The sequence below is a fragment of the Panthera uncia genome, assembly GCF_023721935.1.
Source record: "Panthera uncia isolate 11264 chromosome B3 unlocalized genomic scaffold, Puncia_PCG_1.0 HiC_scaffold_1, whole genome shotgun sequence".
Lineage (NCBI taxonomy): Eukaryota > Metazoa > Chordata > Mammalia > Carnivora > Felidae > Panthera > Panthera uncia.
Window position 1 is genome coordinate 66,379,619 of NW_026057582.1, and position 8,808 is coordinate 66,388,426.

Consider the following 8,808-nt stretch of genomic DNA (forward strand, 5'->3'; position numbering starts at 1 on the left):
CCCCATGTTGGGCTCTGTGCTATCAGCACAGAGCCTGCTTGGGATTCTTTCTCTCCCTCTCTCTCTTTACCCCTCCCCTGCTTTCTCTCTTTCTCTGTCTCAAAATAAATAAACTTTAAAGAAAAAGAATTTACTTAAATTTTCTTTATTGAATTTAATTTAGAAGCATAATACCAATAGATGCTCTTGGTTATCAGTCCTCTCCATGCCACATAGTCTGCTGAGCTGGTCTGTGCTCTACCTCACATATTCACCAAAAACCTGCAATACAGCTGTAGCATCATTTTACAGACGAGGAGCTGAAGATCCAAGAAGTTATATAAAGATAGAAACTTGCACAACCAGGCTTGGAATTCGGGTCTTTTTGCTTCTAAAATTCCTCTTCACCACAGTTTCTTCATTTTTCCCCTTATGTATGTATGTATGTATGTAAGTAAGTAAGTTATCTCTACATGAAATGTGGGGCTCAAACTCATGACACATGCCCATGACAAACTCATGATCAAAAGTCACACACTCTTCTGACTGAGCCAGCCAAGTGCCCCCACCACAGTTGCTTAATAAACCTTTTCAGGTTCCTATTCTAGGTTTATGGTAATTCATTACTGTGTGTGTGTGTGTGTGTGTGTGTGTGTGTGTGTGTGGTGTGTGTATAACTAAATTAATGCATACCTCTTGTTTTACAGATACGAGAACTGAGGCCACGTGAGGTTTTCTCAATATAACACAACTACATCTCAACAAAGCTGGGCCTAACTTCTGAATTTACAGAGGCCCCATACAATGTTCTCTTACAGTTTTTCCAACTATAGACATCAAGCAGCTGAAGACCAGAAAATTGGGAGCTTGAGTTGGGGACCAAGCCTTTCATGGAATGGCCAAAGAGAGAGATGGGAGATGTAAAATTCTCAGAGAAAAGCAGAACAACTAAGACAGACTGAGAATGAGGTATGGGCATAAATGTATCTGATGGTTTAGACTCTGTAATAATGATGCAAAAAGTAGAGGAGCAACTCAGTCTGGAAATAGGAGGACAAAAAAGAATGTTCATCCTTGGCAGACAAGAAGGACCATTGTGTTTATCTGTGTATTTTCAAGACTTGCCATAAGTATCATCTCTCCCTTGAAACCGATAAAAACCTCCATTCCCACAGATGGAGATGAACATTCCTGCATTTTGGTCTTTTCTCAGTCTTGTATCTTCTGTAACCACAGTGCAGCTGGTATTGCTATGTCCTTGCACATTTACCTCCCGGTCTCCCTCTGTTTTTCTGTAAGTTCACAGGACAAGGACTATGTCCTACTCATCTTTGCACTGTCCCTAGTGCAAGGGTTGACACTTAGACCTAGAAGGAAGCAGAACAGCCAGAATAGAGAGAGAAAGATGTGCATAGGGGAGAGAGACCATGTGCATTTAAAAGGAAGGAAACAGTAGCTTCAGATCAGTTTCATTCTCCAGTGAGGCTCATCTGTATCACAATTCCTGTCTTGGGAGTCTTGAAAGTTCTTCTCTAATCTTATTATTCTTTTCTTTATTAACACCCTACTATGACCAACTGTTGTTCCTTTTTTATTTTCTTTTTTAGTGACCTTGACTGGATCTCTCTGTTATTTGAGACCAAAGGGCCTTAGCTAGAATAAAGAGCCTTTGACAGGTGACCACTTACTCTGAAAATGTTCTTAATTATTGGTCTCTGAACACTCCATAAGGCAGGACCCTTCACTTAGGAACCTGATAGGCATTTGAAAATTTTTGAAAGCTTGTAGTGATATTACCATTTGAAGAGGCATTTATTATTATATTTATCTGGAATTAGTAATATGTTATCTCACTTGCAGTAATATGTTATCTCACTTGCATTATATAGTCCCTTGGTGGTAGCTAGCCTTGTGAGAGGAGCTGGCAAAACAGTGCCTACTTGACCTGGTATGATTTTGATTATTTTGTTAATTAAAATACTTCAGTTTTTAGAGTCTATAAAAGCAGGATGAGATACTGCACTTAAAGGTTAAAAAATTCCAGTTCTGGACACTAAGTTCTTGCTTTGCTAGAATGAACCACTCACTTAGAGTGTAGAAGTTCTGCTTGCGTAGACAGGATGATCCCAAAGTCTGGTCTGGAGGCATGACCTTTTACTACAAAGGATTGATATGAACTGGGGTCTGGAATTAGACTAAAATATTTTTAGTCAAAGGGGAATTTTTCTGGGACCTTGCAGAAATCACGTCCTGCTTCAAAAGTATTATAATTGCAGATATGTTTTAGAGTGTTTGGAATAAATGATTGATAAAACACTTCTAAATACCAAGAAACAATAAATGCACAGTATGTATCAGTAGGAAGCCTACCATATAAGTGAAGCAGCTAGAAATAACATGGAAAGATGGGGCGAGAAAGAAGACAGAAAGAGAAGGAAGAAGACCTGGAGAGAGATAAACAAATAAGAGAAGCCAAGATAAATGGGCAGATAGATCCTCTATTTCATGAAGAGATTCCTGTCCCAATACCAGGTCACATGTAACTTAATTGTACTTGATATAACTTAGTTGTACTTCATTTTGATGAGCCCATTATCTTATTAAGATAAGAGTATTTTAGTTGAACTCGGTTTAACTGGATTTCTCATCTTTGCACCTCCCCCATGCCTTGATACATGCATTCATTTTCTCAGTGTTTGAAGAGAACCTACTGTTTGTACAAAAGTAGCATATTCTTTGTAAAAGTGTGAAGATAAACCGGGAATTGAATTCTACCTACTACGACTTGATACAACCAAGAGAATACTAAGGAGTGTATTTATACCTTTATGTTTTTGTTGTTGTTGTTGTTGTTGCTATTGTTGTTGTTGTTGCTGTTGCTGGTTAAAGAAGCATTTATAGAGAGCCCATGTTCTCTGAGGATTTATAGAAGAGCAATGAGAAGACATAATTCCCAACCTGGAAAACTTTGAGTCCAATTCACAGTCTAGTAAACTTTGGAGGGTTCTGCTTTGGGCTAGAAATATCTCTGCCTTTGAATAAAAGTATTTAGGTTGTAGATTGCCTGGAGTTGGTAATTTCTACTCCTGGTGTCAGTATTCCATGTGGTCCCTTCTTATTATTATATTGTTAGATTTCTTCTTCATTACACTTACAAAAGAATTCATTATAATATTAATTCTTTTTTCGTTGTTGCTGGTGTTTTTTTAGGTAGGCTCCAAGTCCAATGTGGGGCTTGAACTCACAACCCTGAGATTTAGAGTCACATGTTCTTCCAACTGAGCCAACCAGTTGCCCCCCCCAACCTGAATTCGTTTTTTAAAAGATTTTCTTTTAAAGTTTATTTATTTATTTTGGGAGAGAGAGAGCGCACATGCAAGTGAGGGAGGGCAGAGAGAGAGGGAGAGAGAGAATTCCAAGGAGGCTCTGTGTTGTCAGTACAGCCCAATGTGAGGCTTGATCTCATGAACCGGGGGATCTTGACCTGAGCCAAAATCAGGAGTAGGATGCTTAAAGGACTGAGCCCCCAGCCCTCCACCCTTGATCTATTTTTAAAGGTTTTTCCCAACCTGAATTCTTAACCCTGAGGTTCTGTTTTGTTTGTGTACAAACCAGATTTACTTGCCACTTTCATTAGCTTGGGCTGCTATAACAAAAACACCATAGACTGGGTTGCTTAAACAGTGGACATTTATTTCTCATTGTCCTAAAGGCTGGGAAGTCAAAGATCAAGATGCTAGTAAGTTTTGTTCCTGGTGAGAGTCCTCTTACTTGTGTGTAGACAGTCACCTTCTTACTTATCCTCACACTATGGAGAGAGAGCTCTGATCTCTTCACCCCCTATACAGACACCAGGAGCACCACTACCATGACTTCCTCCAAACCTGATTACTTCCCAAAAAGCCCAGCTCCAAATACCATCACCCTTGGAATTAAGGCTTCAACACATAAATTTTGGGGGGACATAAGCATTCAGTCCATAGCACTTACACAGAGTCACCTTTAAAAAGGGTGTTGGTTTAAGATGAACCAAATGCCTGATTTCTAGGTAAAATTCTAGCTAAAATATGAGATGCAAACATGTTCTTTTGCCCAACTGAGATAAATATACTTGAATCCTCTTTCAGAAATCTAGTCAAATGGAGAGTTCTAACCCTGGCCAAGTTTTCTAAAACATTCAAAACACTCCATTGACCTGTATCTTTGTACATTGTTAGCAGCTGAGAACATAATGTCGTAGAAGTTTACAAAATGTTTTGAAATAGTTCTAGAGACCTGGTTATGCTTAAAGAGTTCAGTTAAATATTCAGTCTTACCATATTTATTGACTTCCTACTATGCATTTTGTAGGCACTGTGCTAGATTAGTGATGACTCAGCCCTTAAGGAGATTTTAATCCATCAGGAATAGAACTCAGGGCTTCTGACAATCATATGAATATTGCTTAATTGTCAGAGAGAGGGTGCATCACAGATCCTAAATTCACATATTGATTTGTTTTGGAGACTCATTTAAGTCCTTGGCTTTCTTATTTAAAAAAAAAAATGTTTTTAATGTTTATTTTTGAGAGGGAGAGTGTGCACGAGCAAGAGAGGGGGCAGACAGAGGATCCAGAGAAGGCTCTGAGGTGACAGCAGAGAACCCAATTCAGGGCTCACACTCAATGAACTGCAAGATCATGACCTGAGCTGAAGTTAGCCACTTAACTGACTGAGCCACCCAGGTGTCCCATTGACTTTCTTATTTTTTATAGGAGTCAGAGTCTCATTGAAAAGAGTATCTGTGAGCATCCAATTTCAAAACTGCACATGACAATGCTGTGAAAATTTTACAGTACCAATTTGTAATTCATTCTTAGTGTTCCCAGTACTATTTGATTTTTAGCTCTTGGAAGGAAGTCATAAAAGCTTGTAACCTCACAACATGGAAGAACATGGTTGCTGTTAAGTACCAAGCTGTTAGATTAATTAACTAGTATTTACTGGGGAGAGGGAAGTACCAAGGGTATGGTTTCAGGAAGGTATTGAGTCAATTGTTCTGAAAAAAAGTTGACCATATATAGCCAGTGTATCCACCTGACTTATAAATGACTGAAAATAGCACTGCCTATGAAAGCACATACCTATGAAGGTATAGTACCAAGCAGAGTTCCAATAAGGTTTTCAAGAAAAATTAGGTAACAAATGACAGATAAATGAGCAGAATTATATGAAGTTTAATAAGGAGTTCTTGCATTTTATGCCTTTGGATTTTAGACCTATTCAAATTGAACTTCCACTATTGAAAGAAAGCTCGGTCTCCTCAAAGATGCTGTGGGACCTCGGTAATCCTTTCTCTATTTACATGTAACTTCTGTGGCCCACTTTTCAGGCCATGAGCTCTTGCACAAAGCTGTGCCTGCTTCTGCAGCAGCTCCAGGGAAAACTCAGAAAGAATGCACAAACTTGGCATCATCACTGGTTCTTCCATAGGATTTCAAGTCCTGTTGTGTTCTTTCCTCTTAAAATTTCTGACATGAGCCTCAGAGTGACAATCTAGAGAGAGTTAAATCACTTAACTCTCTCCTTTTGATAAAAAAGAAAAAGAGATTCCAAATATACAGAACGTTAATATCTGTTTAAAAGGCATGGGTTTATAATAAATAAGCCCTAATATCCAACAGGTGGCACCCAGGGTGCAACACACAATCTGCCAATTACTTGAAAGAACACTCTGAAAGAACATCTTTAGAAAAGATGGAGAGGCTAAAAACAATAAATAAATAACTAAAAAGTTCTCGATCAGGGATAGTGCTGGATATTTTTCCACTTGTCCTTCCAGATTCACTCTGGTGTGGCTTGCTCCAGGAGGCTGAGCTGTGTGCATTGCTTTGCCTGGGCATCCATCCTGTGGTCTGGGTTCGTTTGGCTTCTGCCAAGTGAAAGAAAGCAGCAGAAGGAAGGAAGGAAGAAGTGAAGTCTTAGAATGGACTTCCTGGGTCCACTTTGTTTGTTTTAATTTAATTTAATTTAATTTTTTCAATGTTTATTCTTGAGAGAGACAGAGAGTGTCCCTGCCAGGGAGCGACAGAGACAGAGGGAGACACAGAATCTGAAGCAGGCTCCAGGCTCCGAGCTGTCAGCACAGAGTCTGATGCGGGGCTTGTACTCACGAACTGTGAGACCATGACCTGAGCTGAAGTTAGACAAGGCCTTTACCAACTGAGCCATCCAGGCGCCCCTTTGGGTCTGCTTTCTAAACATACACTGCATGCTGCTAAATCCTCCACCAAAGGCCACTGTTTCCATCAGGCAGCCTTCCCCATGCAATCCCCTAACTAGAATTTAGGGAGTGACTCCTTTCCTTTTCCTCTAGAGGCAGGGAGAGTAACAGCTCCCCTTGTTACAGCCCCCAGGGTGCTGCACTATCTTTTTGGTGTCCCTTTTCATGACAGATACAGAACAACTTAAGCAAAAACATAGAGCTCAGGTATGAGGTTAGGAACTTCTGTCTGCTTTGGTGCCTAGAGGAGTACCTGGCCAACAGTAAGCACTCGATACATATTTGTTGACAAAATTGTTATACATATATAAGTTTTAATGAAACTTATCATTGGTAATCACAATGCTTGTGATTTGCCAATGTAGATATTAAAAATACATTCCTACATGCATACATAAAAGCTTCAAACACATCCATGTACTTAATTGTACTTAATTGTGCATATATACAAATATGTGAATGAAAAGATGTTAATGAATGAGAGTGACAGTGGTGGTGTCCTGATGGAAATTACTGTAGAAAGATGTTCACTACTTAAGATATAATTCAACCTTGTTAACAGGAGATAGCTCATACCTTCCCTTTCAATTCCCCCCGAGTAAACGTGCTCACTTGTGGGTCCCTATGAAAGAAATATTTATCTAGCCCCAACTGGTCATCTGCTCCTCTCTGGAAGCTGGGAGTATAATGGTGACTATGCTAGATTCCACCTGTCCCCATGTAGAAATGTGATGGCATAGGGGTGGGGTAGAAGAGTACTGAGTTTTATGGGAGTCCATGAAAGGATTACCTAATCCTTGACTTAAGACTGCCTAAGGGCAGAGCTGAGAGATAAGGTGTTGGCCGAGTAATGGAAGAGGCTGAGAAGAGAAGGGGGCTCCAGGCACAGGGGACAAGAGCTTGCACAAAAGTGTGGAGAGCAAAAGCCTGGCTCACTCAGGCAACTGAAAGAAGTTCATTATGGTTGGAAAACAGTTTGAAAATGAGAATATTGAGAAATGAGGATGGAAGAGTAAGAAGTCAGACCATGCAAGGTTTTATATAGATTTAAGAGAGTTGAGATTTCAAGCCAGTTAAATGCTCATTGAGAGAGAACAAAAGGTAATTATTCTTCCCCTCTTCTCCAAAATATAAGCACACATACACACTTTATACCTCCTAATTGGGAGGAAGTTAAGGATTCCAGATGTTACTGTAAAGCAATGGTTGTCTAATTGATATTAACCCATATTTGTTGAAATGCTTAAATAACTATGATTAAGCAGCTAGCAGTTATTGTGTGCTTACTAGATTACAGGCACTGTTCTCAGAACTTTTTAGGTATGATTTTCTTTAACACTCACAATAACCTGATAGATCACTCTATCAGATAGCTACTATTTTTATCTGAAGTTTACCAATAAAGAAGAGGTACAGGAAAGTTAAATGCCTTACTCAAAATCATACAGATAGTAAGTGGTAAAGATTTTTAAAAAATGGGGGGAGTAGTGGTTTTTCCTCAACTCCAGTAGAAGGTAGGTTAAGAAAAATACTTGGTAACTGCACTGATATTGAATATAAATAATTGGGACTAGGGTGATAAGCTTGCTTTAAGAAGCAACAGATTGGTCCCATACCTTATATCATAGCACAGAGAACAAATTTAGTGAATAATACATTAAGTGTTGAAACTGATGTAAGCACAAACACAGCAATAGATTGCTTTTCCTTTTTTTTTTTTTTTTTTTTTTAATATGGAACGCTTCACGAATTTTCATGTCATCCTTGTGCAGGGGCATGCTAATCTCCATATCGTTCCAATTTTAGTATTAGTATATGTGCTGCCGAAGTGAGCACTTAAATTGCTTTTCTAAGGGGGAAATTTGAACAGAACTTTTTTGAAAGTCAGGGGAGCCATGGTAACTAAGAAATGAAATTTGAATCCAACGGGTCATGAACCAGTATGTCAAGGCAATGCCTGGTGCCTCCATTTTCCTAACTTTAAAATAAAGTGGCATTTTATATTACTATATTGGAGCATTGAAGAATTATGCATCATACAGCCATTTGAAATTAGTCTATGCTGTAATTATAAATGAGAAAAGACAAAACATTATTTGAATCAAATAACTTCAAAGTCTTTAGTGTTATTAGAAGCTTACCATTAATCTTTAAGAAAAATAAGTCTTTGGTTGTTTGACACCAGCAGATGGCACCCTAACAAAATAATTTGTGTGCCATAGGTGAACTTGTACAGCCCTCTGTACATTCAAATGCAAGGCGAGCTCACTGTATTTGGATATGTAGGGTAGAAAAGAGAAAAACCAAAGACAAGACTTGCTCTTTTTGAGTCAGACAATTTTTACTTGGTGAGGAAAAAGCAGCAAGAAAATTTTCCTTATTAGTCTTTATTTTGTGAATACCTAGCTAGCTTGAATCATTATTATAAGAAAGTGCTCTATAAATCTCCATAAACCTCCAGCTATAAAAGGTAACATGATTACATTGAAGGGAATAAAATGGACTGATCCATACCGCTTCCCAGCTTAAAAAAAAAAAAAAAAAAAAGAAGGGAATTTGGTGAAACAA

The 8,808-nt window shown here is 38.7% G+C and overlaps 1 non-coding gene across 1 annotated transcript; it reads right to left on the bottom strand.

The window, feature by feature from the left end:
* Window positions 1–7,967: 7,967 nt before the first annotated feature.
* On the bottom strand, window positions 7,968–8,076 carry LOC125910490 (U6 spliceosomal RNA). Its single transcript, XR_007454000.1, has one exon. It is a non-coding gene; the product is annotated as a U6 spliceosomal RNA (small nuclear RNA).
* Window positions 8,077–8,808: the final 732 nt, after the last annotated feature.